This window comes from Pelobates fuscus, chromosome 1, assembly GCF_036172605.1.
Source record: "Pelobates fuscus isolate aPelFus1 chromosome 1, aPelFus1.pri, whole genome shotgun sequence".
In the NCBI taxonomy this organism is placed as follows: Eukaryota; Metazoa; Chordata; class Amphibia; order Anura; family Pelobatidae; genus Pelobates; species Pelobates fuscus.
The window spans coordinates 33790361-33808043 of NC_086317.1; positions in this window are offsets into that span (position 1 = coordinate 33790361).

The window sequence follows — 17683 nt, forward strand, 5'->3', positions numbered from 1 at the left end:
TATAGTTTTAGCGGTGTTCGTGCTGTCGAGTGTCTGATTTGAGTTCCATGCACTCGACGACCAAACACTGCTGGATGCGTTCGACTAAACAAGATGGCCGCTGCCACGTGTTCGAATGGCACTTCGAATGGCTTCGGGAGTTCGAGAGTTCGAAGTGCCACTTCAAAAGTTCGAATGGTTCCTGTCTAAGTCCAAACAGGCACAAACAGAGTCTTTAACCAAAAAATCATTACAGAGCCATAGTCACAGGGCAGGAGGCTGGCAAACAGGCTCCTCGAAGAACCAATGATGAGGCTACTTTCGTCACACATTTGTTCTGTGTTTTTTGGTGACTTTCCTTTTTTCCTATGGGTGGGACTCCAGTGTACATAAGAGGGACAGGGTTTTAAGAAAAGTAGTGTGTTTGCATGTGTGTGGTGTATGCTTTTGGAGGTTTCTTGTGGTGTTGTTTGTGTGAGGTAGTGCGGATGTATGTGGCTGTTTGCTGTCTAGTGTGTGTCTGGGTAGGGGTCGTAGTGTGCATGTGGTGGGTGGGTAGGGGCTGTAGTGTATCTCTGAATAGGTACTATAGTATTGTAGAGGGGATAGGTACTGTAGTGTGTGTGCATAGAGACTCTAGTGTATGGGGATACAGGCTCCCCTGTGTGGGGGAGGATTGGATCTGCACTCAGTGGGGGTAATAGTGGTTGTAATGTAGGGGAGTAGGGGTTATACTATGTGAGGGTAATAGCAGTTGTAATGTGGGGGGTAGGGGCTATACTGTGTGAGGGTAATAGTGGTTGTAATGTGGGGGGTAGGGGCTATACTGTGTGAGGGTAATAGTGGTTGAAATGTGGGGGGTAGGAGCTGTACTGTGTGAGGGTAATAGTGGTTGTAATGTGAGGGGTAGGGGCAGTACTGTGTGAGGGTAATAGACATTGTAATGTGGGGTGTAGGTGCTGTACTGTGTGGACACATGGGGACTGTACTGTATGTAGGGGATATAAAGGGATAGGGTTAAGGCTATACTGTATAGAGGGGATAGGGGCTGTAATATATGTAATGGATAGGGGCTATACTGTATAGAGGGGATAAGGGCTGTACTGTATGTAAGGGATAGGGGCTATACTGTATAGATGGGATATGAAGGGATAGGGGCTATACTGTATAGAGAGGATAGGGGCTGCAGGTGGTATGGGCTGTACTGGGGACTTAAGAGCTGTAGTATGAAGGGGGAAAGGGCTGTATTGTGGTGGGTAAAGGGTCTGTGTGTGGGTTGGGCAGGATCGGAAGGTAGTGGTACTAAACATTTGATATTAATTATTTAATGGGTTTATTCCCTCTCCCTTTAACTTACCTTGAGCTAGGGAGCGGGGATCCTAAACCCTAGTAATCCTGTGGTTAAGGCACCTGCTCTGCACCTCCAGTTTTTACAGACTGCTCCCTCCTGCAGGTTCTTGGAAAAGAATGTAGTAACCAATTGCAACGCTCTTATACACCTTACACTCCCTGCCACCGTGAATCTCAGGTAATGTGAGTCCTTCAATCTCCCGGGGCGGTTTCAGTTCATGGTCATAGCTAATTTGATGGCCAGTATAAACTAGGTGGCCCATGGACGGAGGTCCCAGTGCCCTCTCCACACCAGTGCCTGGCAGATTTGAAAATGCAGGACAGGTCTCTGGGACAGATTTTTAGCAGGGACAACATCCCCTAGTGGACAGCACGGCAGAGAACCAGATGCTGGAAATTTGAGTTTAAACCCAGCCAGGTTTCGGGCTGTGTCGTGACAAATACAGTTATTATGCACAAATATGCGCTCAATAGAATAGACTCACAAGATAAAGATGGTTATTGCACTCAAGGGTGCCGATGAACTATTGGGCTATTAATCCCTTCTGTTGATCTAGTGGAGTGGATGTAAGACAGGACTGCAGTAGGTTAAGATGTAGAAAAATCAGCAGCTTTATTGACTAAAAAAACTAAGGTCCCTACGTGTTTTGTTCCCACTACTGGAACTTCCTCAGGGACCATACAGATTAATATCAATGCAATAACAGTGACAAAGCAGCCTCACACCTACTAGTCCCCTTATAGAGGGCTACTCCCTACACCATTGGTGAATCTGTGGGTGTTTCCTTTCATCCACTTTTCTTTAAAAATAATATCAGGAAGTATTACTTTACTGAGAGGGTAGTGGATGCATGGAATAGCCTTCCAGCTGAAGTGGTAGAGGTTAACACAGTGGAGGAGTTTAAGCATGTGTGGGATAGGCATAAGGCTATCCTAGCTATAAGATAAGGCCAGCGACTAATGAAAGTATTCAGAAAATTGGGCAGACTAGATGGGCCGAATGGTTCTTATCTGCCGTCACATTCTATGTTTCTATGTTTCTATGAAAGACTGTCTATGGAGGATCAGGACTGTTGCCAGCTATGCATTAAATCAATAATGGGAAAGATGAGTTCTCACAAGAATTGCAACAGGGAACCTCTATCATGACAAAAGTGTGATTATCTTAGATGTGTGGGATGCTCTAACATGTTTTCTTATGGAACTTGGAATTTTGCTGAGATTGTAGAGATTTGAACAGATCTCAATTAAAATATAAACTCCTCAACAGCTCTGGTTGGCTTATAGACAATTAATAGCTACAATTCCCAACATCCGCAGCCAGACTTTACAAATCCACAGTCATTGCAACAATCTCTTGTCTGTGTTTCCCACACGTATCATGACTCCAGACCTTAGCATTAATGCAGAGTAATGTATCAGATGTTTTACTGAATTGAATTTAGATGCATTTATCCATAATTGGCAGAGTTTAAATTTAATTAGCTTATTGGTGCTTTTAACTAAACATCTAGGCAATGTGATAAACCGTATTTCATAATTAAGAACCACACTTGTTCAATGCGTTGGCCTGAACTCCAAAATGCTGTACTCTATGTAGGATTTATATAACATTTCTGTATCCTCAAAGGACACTAAAAAGAAAAAAAAAATTGAATTACGTAATCAATCACAGACAATTTAGAAATCAACTCTAACAGGGTGCAGGGATGTAACAATACAAATGTTAGCAATATTTGATTCTGTAGAAAGGATATTTTATTAAATTATGATACAATTAATAATATAATTAATAATTCTATTGTGAGTGCTCCAGTTGTAGGTTATTGGCTGACATCTAATAGTAGCACAAACATTTTGGCATCTCTCTCAAACACCCACCTGAGGAGCCAGATGAAAGTTGTCTGCAGGGCCACAAGTGTGGTGCCATTTGTAAGTTAAGTTACAGTTATTTAACATTTTTTTTTAGGTTTGTTATTTTTCATAATAATTGATTTGACCTCAGAACCCCCCGCTCAACCTGCAAGATATTAATTTTAAATCTGAAAATAAGTGCTGTGCATGATGTCATGGCATGGGTTTCTGGGAGTTGAAGGTTAGTGGTTAGATTTTAAAGGTAGGAAGCTGAGAATTGAACTAAAACTCCCAAAAAACATTTGTGTCAATGAAACACTACTTAAAGGAACACTGTAGCTCTCAAAACACTATTTAGGCCTCAGGCCCCCTTTAAGAAATTTAAAAGGTGCCTTTTGGCTGAGATCATCAAAATTAACAATCTCACCCACTACAATGCTTTCCCATAGGAAAGCATTAGGAGGCTATTGTGCGACAAAACACCGCACTGCGATGATTAGCATCTCATCATAGAGATGCACTGAATGCACTGAATGCATCTCTATGGGGAACATTCAGCTCACCCATGCAGAGCTGTGCAGCACTGACCCAGCAAGCAACTCTGAAAAGGCAGTGTTTACATTAAAATGCTTGCAGGGACAGGCTATGCTCACTGGAACAACTACATTAAGCTGTAGGTGTTCTGGTGACTACAGTGTTCCTTTAACCCCTTAGTGACCAGACTGTTTTTAAATTTTCTTACCGTTAAGGACCAGGGCTGTTTTTACATTTCTGCAGTGTTTGTGTTTAGCTGTAATTTTCCTCTTACTCATTTACTGTACCCACACATATTATATACCGTTTTTCTCGCCATTAAATTGTCTTTCTAAAGATACCATTATTTTCATCATATCATGATTTACTATAATAAAATTATAAAATATGAACAAATTTTAAAAAACACACTTTTATTTTTAACTTTGACCGCCAAAAAACACCCATGCTAAATAGTTTCTAAATTTTGTCCTGAGTTAAGAAATGCCCAATGTTAACATGTTCTTAGCTTTTTCTGGAAAGTTATAGAGCTTTAAGTACAAGTAGCACTTTGCTAGTTTCAAACCATTTCCCCCCCAAATTAACGCAAGTTACATTGTAACACTGATATCTGTCAGGAATCTCTAGATATTAAACTTGGGGTATTTTGACTCTTTTCATGCAACCATTTTACCACCAATCTATGCCAAATTAAAAAAATAAAATAATAACAATTGGTGATTTTTTTGACACACATAGCAATTTAAGAATACATGTACGGAGAACTTTAAGGGTTACTGCCAAAGAACACCCCGATATGTGTTCAGCAACATCTCCTGAGTGCAGTTATGTAGGTGTGTCAAGTTCTCTGGGGGCTAAAAGACCTTATTTGGAGGGTGCACATTCCAGATTTCCAACTTGGAATTTTCACAGCTGGTCACCATGCACCCATGCCCTATTTGGGAAAATTTTGAAGCCGGCCAATGTAATTTACCCCCATCAAACCATATATTTTTGAAAAGTAAACACCCTAGGGTATTTCAAATGGTGGTATTTTAACACTTTCCATGCACTAATTCTACCACCAGTCTTTGTCAAACTTTTGGGTAGTTATTTTGTGCTATTTTTCTTTCACATTGTACTTTAGGCATGGATTCTCAGTTCCTGTTATGTGTTACTGACAAAAAACACCCCAATATGTGTTCAGCAACATCTCCCGAGTACAGCAGTACCCCCAATGTACAGGTTTTATGGGTTTTTGCAAACTTACTGGGGGTCAAATGTAGGGCTTTCCTCTTTTCCATTTTTAAACATTAACATTTGCCAGATTGGTTTGCTGGGCCTAAGTTGCTTTTGAGGCCGTATAGCAGCTCAGGAATGAAAATTAACCCCATCATGGCATACCATTTGTAAAAGTAGACAATTCACGGTATTCAAAATTGGGTATGTCCAGTCTTTTGTAGTAGCCACTTAACCACAAACGCTTGCCAAAGTTAGCATTCATATTTGTTTTTTGCTTTTTTTTTTACATAAAAACTGCACTTTTACTGGTGATTTCATAGTCGTTATAAGTTTTACTGTTGTAAACAGTCATATTTGTGTTGAGCGAAGTCTACTGAGTATAACAATACCCCCTATGTACAGGTTTTATGGTCTTTTGGAAGGTTACAGGGTCGATATAGGGCTTGCACAATTCAGTTTGCCAGATTAGTTTGCTGGGTCTGTGTTGACTTTTGAGACCATATGGTAGACCAGGAATGTGAAATAACCCCATCATGGCATACCATTTTCAAGTGTAGATAACCCAGGGTATTCAAAATGGGTTATTTCCAGTCTTTTGCAGTAGCCACTTAGTCATAAATGCTGGCCAAAGTTAATTTTTATTTTTTTTCCAATATATATATATATATATATATATATATATATATATATATATATATATATTAAATCCATATGCCTGCACTCCAGTAGGAAAAATATTATTTAGGGCCCGGTGCTTGTCTGCAAAAATATATCAAATTGGGAAATGATAGCACTCCAATGACTTGTATAGGATAAATAATAAAACTTAACTTTTATTCAGGTTTAGTGTTGTCGCGAACCGGAAATTTTCGGTTCGCGAACAGCGAACACGAACTTCCGCAAATGTTCGCGAACCGGCGAACCGCCATTGACTTCAATGGGCAGGCGAATTTTAAAACCAACAGGGACTCTTTCTGGCCACAAAAGTGATGGAAAAGTTGTTTCAAGGGGACTAACACCTGGACTGTGGCATGCCGGAGGGGGATCCATGGCAAAACTCCCATGTAAAATTGCACAGTTGATGCAGAGTCTGCTTTTAATCCATAAAGGGCAGAAATCACCTAACATTGACACCTGTCCTCAAAGCTCTGCCCTGATACACACTGACACAGAGCAGAATAGAGACTGTTCCCCGTCCTCAGAGACCATGATACACACTGACACAGAGCAGAATAGAGACCGTTACCCCTACATAGGGTCACTTGGCAGATATGGCGGGGTCGTGGGAGGGGGAGGATGACTTTCACCTCTTCCCCTGTTAGATTCCCGTTGTGCTGTGACATCACCCTTATACGCTGTGTAAAGCATACTATTTAATTTGATCAGCATGGCCACTTGAGTTTTTATAGTTTTCACGCTGCTTGTAGTTTATATATGGTTCACAAAAATCAAACAAACGATAAAGTAAACGTGCAAGGATTCAGAATATTCTTTCAAACCCTTACACATTGTGTGTACGCATTTTTTGTCTTAAGTTTGTGGCTTTAAAGAGGTTTACGTTGTTTCTATGATGTGCATAACATGTTCTTGTAAATGTTTGTTAAATTTTTCCTGGAATTGTAATTTTTCAATCTGAATAAAGATAGTCAAATCCCTGATACACACTGACACAGAGCAGAATAGGGACTGTTCCCCCTACATAGGGTCACTTGGCAGATATGGATTGACACCTATCCTAATGATCCCTGATACACACTGACACAGAGCAGAATAGAGACTGTTCCCCCTACATAGGGTCACTTGGCAGATATGGATTGACACCTGTCCTCAAAACCCCTGATACACACTGACACAGAGCATAATAGGGACTGTTCCCCCTACATAGGGTCACTTGGCAGATATGGATTGACACCTGTCCTCAAAACCCCTGATACACACTGACACAGAGCAGAATAGGGACTGTTCCTCCTACATAGGGTCACTTGGCAGATATGGATTGACACCTGTCCTCAAAACCCCTGATACACACTGACACAGAGCAGAATAGGGACTGTTCCCCCTACATAGGGTCACTTGGCAGATATGGATTGACACCTGTCCTCAAAACCCCTGATACACACTGACACAGAGCAGAATAGAGACTGTTCCCTGTCCACAGAGACCATGATACACACTGACACAGAGCAGAATAGAGAGTGTTCACCGTCCACAGAGACCATGATACACACTGACACAGAGCAGAATAGGGACTGTTCCCCCTACATAGGGTCACTTGGCAGATATGGATTGACACCTGTCCTCAAAACCCCTGATACACACTGACACAGAGCAGAATAGGGACTGTTCCTCCTACATAGGGTCACTTGGCAGATATGGATTGACACCTGTCCTCAAAACCCCTGATACACACTGACACAGAGCAGAATAGGGACTGTTCCCCCTACATAGGGTCACTTGGCAGATATGGATTGACACCTATCCTAATGATCCCTGATACACACTGACACAGAGCAGAATAGAGACTGTTCCCCCTACATAGGGTCACTTGGCAGATATGGATTGACACCTGTCCTCAAAACCCCTGATACACACTGACACAGAGCATAATAGGGACTGTTCCCCCTACATAGGGTCACTTGGCAGATATGGATTGACACCTGTCCTCAAAACCCCTGATACACACTGACACAGAGCAGAATAGGGACTGTTCCTCCTACATAGGGTCACTTGGCAGATATGGATTGACACCTGTCCTCAAAACCCCTGATACACACTGACACAGAGCAGAATAGGGACTGTTCCCCCTACATAGGGTCACTTGGCAGATATGGATTGACACCTGTCCTCAAAACCCCTGATACACACTGACACAGAGCAGAATAGAGACTGTTCCCTGTCCACAGAGACCATGATACACACTGACACAGAGCAGAATAGAGACTGTTCACCGTCCACAGAGACCATGATACACACTGACACAGAGCAGAATAGAGACTGTTCACCGTCCACAGAGACCATGATACACACTGACACAGAGCAGAATAGGGACTGTTCCCCCTACATAGGGTCACTTGGCAGATATGGATTGACACCTGTCCTCAAAACCCCTGATACACACTGACACAGAGCAGAATAGGGACTGTTCCTCCTACATAGGGTCACTTGTCAGATATGGATTGACACCTGTCCTCAAAACCCCTGATACACACTGACACAGAGCAGAATAGGGACTGTTCCCCCTACATAGGGTCACTTGGCAGATATGGATTGACACCTATCCTAATGATCCCTGATACACACTGACACAGAGCAGAATAGAGACTGTTCCCCCTACATACGGTCACTTGGCAGATATGGATTGACACCTGTCCTCAAAACCCCTGATACACACTGACACAGAGCAGAATAGGGACTGTTCCCCCTACATAGGGTCACTTGGCAGATATGGATTGACACCTGTCCTCAAAACCCCTGATACACACTGACACAGAGCAGAATAGGGACTGTTCCTCCTACATAGGGTCACTTGGCAGATATGGATTGACACCTGTCCTCAAAACCCCTGATACACACTGACACAGAGCAGAATAGGGACTGTTCACCCTACATAGGGTCACTTGGCAGATATGGATTGACACCTGTCCTCAAAACCCCTGATACACACTGACACAGAGCAGAATAGAGACTGTTCCCTGTCCACAGAGACCATGATACACACTGACACAGAGCAGAATAGAGACTGTTCACCGTCCACAGAGACCATGATACACACTGACACAGAGCAGAATAGAGACTGTTCACCGTCCACAGAGACCATGATACACACTGACACAGAGCAGAATAGGGACTGTTCCCCCTTCATAGGGTCACTTGGCAGATATGGATTGACACCTGTCCTCAAAACCCCTGATACACACTGACACAGAGCAGAATAGGGACTGTTCCCCCTACATAGGGTCACTTGGCAGATATGGATTGACACCTGTCCTCAAAACCCCTGATACACACTGACACAGAGCAGAATAGGGACTGTTCCCCCTACATAGGGTCACTTGGCAGATATGGATTGACACCTGTCCTCAAAACCCCTGATACACACTGACACAGAGCAGAATAGGGACTGTTCCCCCTACATAGGGTCACTTGGCAGATATGGATTGACACCTGTCCTCAAAACCCCTGATACACACTGACACAGAGCAGAATAGAGACTGTTCCCTGTCCACAGAGACCATGATACACACTGACACAGAGCAGAATAGAGACTGTTCACCGTCCACAGAGACCATGATACACACTGACACAGAGCAGAATAGGGACTGTTCCTCCTACATAGGGTCACTTGGCAGATATGGATTGACACCTGTCCTCAAAACCCCTGATACACACTGACACAGAGCAGAATAGGGACTGTTCCCCCTACATAGGGTCACTTGGCAGATATGGATTGACACCTATCCTAATGATCCCTGATACACACTGACACAGAGCAGAATAGAGACTGTTCCCCCTACATAGGGTCACTTGGCAGATATGGATTGACACCTGTCCTCAAAACCCCTGATACACACTGACACAGAGCAGAATAGGGACTGTTCCCCCTACATAGGGTCACTTGGCAGATATGGATTGACACCTGTCCTCAAAACCCCTGATACACACTGACACAGAGCAGAATAGGGACTGTTCCTCCTACATAGGGTCACTTGGCAGATATGGATTGACACCTGTCCTCAAAACCCCTGATACACACTGACACAGAGCAGAATAGGGACTGTTCCTCCTACATAGGGTCACTTGGCAGATATGGATTGACACCTGTCCTCAAAACCCCTGATACACACTGACACAGAGCAGAATAGGGACTGTTCACCCTACATAGGGTCACTTGGCAGATATGGATTGACACCTGTCCTCAAAACCCCTGATACACACTGACACAGAGCAGAATAGAGACTGTTCCCTGTCCACAGAGACCATGATACACACTGACACAGAGCAGAATAGAGACTGTTCACCGTCCACAGAGACCATGATACACACTGACACAGAGCAGAATAGAGACTGTTCACCGTCCACAGAGACCATGATACACACTGACACAGAGCAGAATAGGGACTGTTCCCCCTTCATAGGGTCACTTGGCAGATATGGATTGACACCTGTCCTCAAAACCCCTGATACACACTGACACAGAGCAGAATAGGGACTGTTCCTCCTACATAGGGTCACTTGGCAGATATGGATTGACACCTGTCCTCAAAACCCCTGATACACACTGACACAGAGCAGAATAGGGACTGTTCCCCCTACATAGGGTCACTTGGCAGATATGGATTGACACCTGTCCTCAAAACCCCTGATACACACTGACACAGAGCAGAATAGGGACTGTTCCCCCTACATAGGGTCACTTGGCAGATATGGATTGACACCTGTCCTCAAAACCCCTGATACACACTGACACAGAGCAGAATAGAGACTGTTCCCTGTCCACAGAGACCATGATACACACTGACACAGAGCAGAATAGAGACTGTTCACCGTCCACAGAGACCATGATACACACTGACACAGAGCAGAATAGGGACTGTTCCCCCTACATAGGGTCACTTGGCAGATATGGATTGACACCTGTCCTCAAAACCCCTAATACACACTGACACAGAGCAGAATAGGGACTGTTCCTCCTACATAGGGTCACTTGGCAGATATGGATTGACACCTGTCCTCAAAACCCCTGATACACACTGACACAGAGCAGAATAGAGACTGTTCACCGTCCACAGAGACCATGATACACACTGACACAGAGCAGAATAGGGACTGTTACCCCTACATAGGGTCACTTGGCAGGTATGGATTGACACCTGTCCTCAAAGCCCATGATACACACTGGGGGGAGCTACTGTCCTCCCCAACCCCTGCGCGGTGGGTGGGGGCCATAAATCACAATGGGGGGACCTACTGTCCTCCCCCCCTCGGCCCCCACCCCTGCACAGGGGGTGGGGGCCATAAATCACAATGGGGGGGCCTACTTTCCTCCCCCCCGGCCCCCATCCCTGCGCGGTGGGTGGGGGGCATAAATCACAATGGGACGGACCTACTGATAGGAGTGGAGTATTGTTCATATCAGTTTAATACCTTCCGCGTCTCCTATCAGTGGACGTGTAAATGGCAGAGATTTTTAATTGTTGAATCACCTCCCCTTTTTAGGCCAAGGTGGGAAGATGCTTAGACCACTGGTATATTGGTGCCATCTTGGAGGATTTTTTTTTGGTTTGGTTTTTGAAGCCACAGTGCTGCACCAGTGGGCCTAAAAATTAGGCATGTACACATGCCTGAAAAATTTGGTATTGTTGCAGCCGCTGCTGTAGCAGCGGCCAGAAAAATTGATGTTTGTTTCACAGGCAGAAAGTGCCCTAAAACATGGCGGCTTGAACCCTAGTTGGTGGTGGATAAGTCACGCAAGTCAAACGTCATTCAGAGCTAAAATACAGCAGCGTGTGGACCATTTTTAGCCCAAGGCAGCTCATCTCATCAGGCCTTTTTTAAGCGAATGTATCGCCCAGTGTCAGTCCCTTCGGGATCCATCCCTCATTCATCTTAATAAAGGTGAGGTAATCTAGACTTTTTTGACCTAGGCGACTTCTCTTCTCAGTGACAATACCTCCTGCTGCACTGAAGGTCCTTTCTGACAGGACACTTGAAGCGGGGCAGGCCAGAAGTTCTATCGCAAATTGGGATAGCTCAGGCCACAGGTCAAGCCTGCACACCCAGTAGTCAAGGGGTTCATCGCTCCTCAGAGTGTCGATATCTGAAGTTAAGGCGAGGTAGTCTGCAACCTGTCGGTCGAGTCGCTCTCTGAGGGTGGATCCCGAAGGGCTGTGGCGATGCATAGGACTTAAAAAGGTCCGCATGTCCTCCATCAACAACACGTCTTTAAAGCGTCCTGTCCTTGCCGGCGTGGTCGTGGGAGGAGGAGGATGACTTCCACCTCTCCCCCTGTTAGATTCCCGTTGTGCTGTGACATCACCCTTATACGCTGTGTAAAGCATACTTTTTAATTTATTTTGCAAATGCTGCATCCTTTCCGACTTGTTGTAATTCGGTAACATTTCCGCCACTTTTTGCTTATACCGGGGGTCTAGCAGCGTGGACACCCAGTACAGGTCGTTCTCCTTCAGCCTTTTTATACGAGGGTCCCTCAACAGGCAGGACAGCATGAAAGACCCCATTTGCACAATGTTGGATGCCGAGCTACTCATTTCCCGTTCCTCCTCCTCACTGATGTCATTGAAGGTATGTTCTTCCCCCCAGCCACGTACAACACCACGGGTACCAGATAGGTGACAACGAGCACCCTGGGATGCCTGTTGTGTTTGGTCTTGCTCCTCCTCCTCCTCCTCAAAGCTACAATCCTCCTCTGACTCCTCTTCCTCACAATCCTCTTCCAGCGTTGCCGCAGGTCCAGCAAGCGATGCTGATAAGGCTGTTTCTGGTGGTGATGGTGACCACAACTCTTCCTCTTCCTCTTCACGCTCATCTACAGCCTGATCCAGCACTCTTCGCAGGGCACGCTCCAGGAAGAAAACAAACGGTATGATGTCGCTGATGGTGCCTTCGTTGCGACTGACTAGGTTTGTCACCTCCTCAAAAGGACGCATGAGCCTACAGGCATTGCGCATGAGCGTCCAGTAACGTGGCAAAAAAATTCCCAGCTCCCCAGAGGCTGTCCTAGCACCCCGGTCATACAAATATTCATTAACAGCTTTTTCTTTTTGGAGCAGGCGGTCGAACATTAGGAGTGTTGAATTCCAACGTGTAGGGCTGTCGCAAATCAAGCGCCTCACTGGCATGTTGTTTCACCGCTGGATATCGGCAAAGTGAGCCATGGCCGTGTAGGAATGCCTGAAATGGCCACACACCTTCCTGGCCTGCTTCAGGACGTCCTGTAAGCCTGTGTACTTATGCACAAAGCGTTGTAAGATCAGATTACACACATGTGCCATGCACGGCACATGTGTCAACTTGCCCAACTTCAATGCCGCTATCAAATTTTTTCCGTTGTCACACACCACTTTGCCGATATCCAGTTGCTGCGGAGTCAGCCACTTTTCCACCTGTGCGTTCAGGGCGGACAGGAGTGCTTGTCCGGTGTGACTCTCTGCTTTCAAGCAAGTCAAACCCAAGACGGCTTGACACTGCCGTATCCGGGATGTGGAATAGTACCTGGGGAGCTGGGGGGGTGCCGTTGATGTGGAGCAAGAAGCAGTGGCACAAGAGGACTCAGCCGAGGAGGTTATGGAAGAGGATGGAGTAGGAGGAGTAGAGGAGGTGGCAGCAGGACTGCCTGCAATTCGTGGCGGTGTCACCAACTCCTCTGCAATGCCACGAATTCCTTGCTTGTCAGCCGTCAGCAGGTTTACCCAATGCGCAGTGTAGGTGATATACCTGCCCTGACCATGCTTTGCAGACCAGGTATCAGTGGTCAGATGGACCCTTGCTCCAACACTGTGTGCCAGACATGCCATGACTTCCTTTTGCACAATCGAGTACAAGTTGGGGATTGCCTTTTGTGAAAAGAAATTCCGGCCGGGTACCTTCCACTGCGGTGTCCCAATAGCTACAAATTTTTTGAACGCCTCAGACTCAACCAGATTGTATGGTAAAAGCTGGCGGGCTAATAGTTCGGACAAGCCAGCTGTCAGACGCTGGGCAAGGGGGTGACTTGGTGACATTGGCTTCTTACGCTCAAACATGTCCTTGACAGACACATGACTGTGGGCAGATGAGCGGGAACTGCTCAAGGCGGGAGACGGAGTGGGGGATGGTTGAGAGGGGGCAAGAAGGACAGCAGTGGTTGACGTGGCTGAAGATGCTGGACCAGGAGGAGGATGGCGGCTTAGAGTAGGCGTGCTGCTTGTACTCATGTGTTGATCCCATAGGCGTTTGTGATGTGAGATCATGTGCCTACGCAAAGCAGTTGTACCTAGGTGGGTGTTGGACCTCCCACGACTCAGTTTCCTTTGGCACAGGTTGCAAATGGCATCGCTGTTGTCAGAGGCAGACACACACAAAAAATGCCACACTGCTGAGCTCTGCAATGACGGCATTCTGGTGGTGGACACAGCATGCGTTGATTGGCGTGCTGTCGGGCTGACCCCGGGATCCGATGCATGCTGTCTGACTGTGCCACTAGCTCCTTGCGACGACCCCCCCCTGCTTCCAACTCGTCTCCTCCTCCTCTCTGTCTCCCCATCTGAACTTTCGCCCTGTTCTTCTTCTTGCCGAGCGGGCACCCACGTGACATCCATGGACGCATCGTCATCATCAACCGCTTCGCTTGTATCTGACAACTCAGAAAAGGAAGCAGCAGCGGGTACAACATCATCATCATCACACCGTACCTCCATGTGTTTAATGCTGCCTGCCTGAGACATATCCCTGTTATCTACATCCTCTAGCAATAATGGTTGCGCATCACTCATTTCTTCAAACGGGTGTGTGAATAACTCCTCTGACATACCAAGTAAAGCGGCTGTGGTGCTAGTTTTGGTGGTGGCGGCAGGCGGGTGAGTGGTATCTTGAGAGGTGCCTGAAGCTAAGCTGGAGGAGGATGGTGCGTCAAGGTTCCGAGCGGAGGCTGTACAAGATTGGGTGTCCTGTGTTAGCCAGTCAACTATGTCCTCAGAACTTTTCAAGTTCAGGGTACGTGGCTTCTGAAAACTGGGCATTATTCTAGGGCAAAAGGGAATCACAGCACCACGACCACGACGGCCCCTGTGGGGTGGCCTGTCTCTGCCTGTCATTTTTTGGGGGATTAGTGGTACTATGCGTGCAAGCTACTGTGAAACCAGATATGATTGGCAATGTGAACTGTAACAGTTCTGCAGAGCACACACTGTAGGCCTGACACACCCGCTTGAAGACAAGTAACTGCTATTCAATCTATAACAGTGAAAAATAAATTTTGGTTTTAAAAGCACGCTATAGAGACACCAGATATGATTGGCAATGTGCACTGGAACAGTTCTGCAGAGCACACACTGTAGGCCTGAGACACCCGCTTGAAGACAAGTAACTGCTATTCAATCTATAACAGTGAAAAACTAATTTTGGTTTTAAAAGCACGCTATAGAGACACCAGATATGATTGGCAATGTGCACTGGAACAGTTCTGCAGAGCACACACTGTAGGCCTGAGACACCCACTTGAAGACAAGTAACTGCTATTCAATCTATAACAGTGAAAAATAAATTTTGGTTTTAAAAGCACGCTATAGAGACACCAGATATGATTGCCAATGTGCACTGGAACAGTTCTGCAGAGCACACGCTGAAGGAAGGACTGACAGAGCCGCTTGAAGACAAGTAACTGCTATTCAATCTATAACAGTGAAAAATAAATTTTGGTTTTAAAAGCACGCTATAGAGACACCAGATATGATTGGCAATGTGCACTGGAACAGTTCTGGAGAGCACACGCTGAAGGAAGGACTGACAGAGCCGCTTGAAGGACACTGACTGGCTGCTATTAGCTTACACTAGAAACCTTTTTTCTTTGTAAAAGCACGCTATAGAGACACCAGATATGATTGGCAATGTGCACTTGAACAGTTCTGCAGAGCACACACTGTAGGCCTGACACACCCGCTTGAAGACAAGTAACTGCTATTCAATCTATAACAGTGAAAAACTAATTTTGGTTTTAAAAGCACGCTATAGAGACACCAGATATGATTGGCAATGTGCACTGGAACAGTTCTGCAGAGCACACACTGTAGGCCTGAGACACCCGCTTGAAGACAAGTAACTGCTATTCAATCTATAACAGTGAAAAACTAATTTTGGTTTTAAAAGCACGCTATAGAGACACCAGATATGATTGGCAATGTGCACTGGAACAGTTCTGGAGAGCACACGCTGAAGGAAGGACTGACAGAGCCGCTTGAAGGACACTGACTGGCTGCTATTAGCTTACACTAGAAACCTTTTTTCTTTGTAAAAGCACGCTAAAGAGACACCAAATATGATTGGCAACTGTCAAAGCACGCTGGAACAGGTCTACAGAGCACACGCTGAAGTAGGCCTGACACCCAGACGCTTGCAGACAACTAACTGCTCTTCTATTACAGTGAAAAAAAATTATTTCTTTTAAATCTAAAGCTTAAGCTATTGTAAAAACAGATATGAGTGGTGGCACTGGGCAAGAGGGCACAGTATCCACTGTGAACCTCACACAGAAGCTGGCAGGCAGGCAACTGCTCTTCTATTACAGTGGAAACAAAATTTTGGTTGTAAAAGCGCGCTATAGAGACACCAGATATGAGTGGCAACTGTCAAAGTACGCTGGCAGGGTTGTGCAGGGCACACGCTGAAGGAAGGCCTGACAGAGCCGCTTGAAGGACACTGACTGGCTGCTTTTAGCTTACACTGGAAACCTTTTTTCTTTGTAAAAGCACGCTAAAGAGACACCAGATATGATTGGCAACTGTCAAAGCACGCTGGCACAGGTCTGCAGAGCACACGCTGAAGTGACACCCAGACGCTTGCAGACAACTAACTGATCTTCTATTACAGTGAAAAAAATGATTTCTTTAAAATCTAAAGCTTAAGCTATTGTTAAAACAGATATGAGTGGTGGCACTGACTGTGCAAATGGGCGAGGCATCCAACCTGACACAGAAGCTGGCAGGCAGGCAACTGCTCTTCTATTACAGTGAAAAAAAAAGATTTCTTTAAAATCTAAAGCTTAAGCTATTGTTAAAACAGATATGAGTGGTGGCACTGGGCAAGTAGGCACAGTATCCAATGTGAACCTCACACAGAAGCTGGCAGGTAGGCAACTGCTCTTCTATTACAATGAAAACAAATTATTTATTTAAAATCTAAAGCTTAACCAATTGTTAAAACAGATATGAGTGGTGGCACTGACTGTGCAAATGGGCAAGGCATCCAACCTGACACAGAAGCTGGCAGGTAGGCAACTGCTCTTCTATTACAGTGAAAACAAATTATTTCTTTTAAATCTAAAGCTTAAGCTATTGTAAAAACAGATATGAGTGGTGGCACTGGGCAGGAGGGCACAGTATCCACTGTGAACCTCACACAGAAGCTGTCAGGCAGGCAACTGCTCTTCTATTACAGTGGAAACAAAATTTTGGTTGTAAAAGCACGCTATAGAGACACCAGATATGAGTGGCAACTGTCAAAGTACGCTGGCAGGGTTGTGCAGGGCACACGCTGAAGGAAGGCCTGACAGAGCCGCTTGAAGGACACTGACTGGCTGCTATTAGCTTACACTGGAAACCTTTTTTCTTTGTAAAAGCACGCTAAAGAGACACCAGATATGATTGGCAACTGTCAAAGCACGCTGGCACAGGTCTGCAGAGCACACGCTGAAGTAGGCCTGACACCCAGACGCTTGCAGACAACTAACTGATCTTCTATTACAGTGAAAAAAAATGATTTCTTTAAAATCTAAAGCTTAAGCTATTGTTAAAACAGATATGAGTGGTGGCACTGACTGTGCAAATGGGCAAGGCATCCAACCTGACACAGAAGCTGGCAGGCAGGCAACTGCTCTTCTATTACAGTGAAAAAAAATTATTTCTTTAAAATCTAAAGCTTAAGCTATTGTTAAAACAGATATGAGTGGTGGCACTGGGCAAGTAGGCACAGTATCCAATGTGAACCTCACACAGAAGCTGGCAGGTAGGCAACTGCTCTTCTATTACAATGA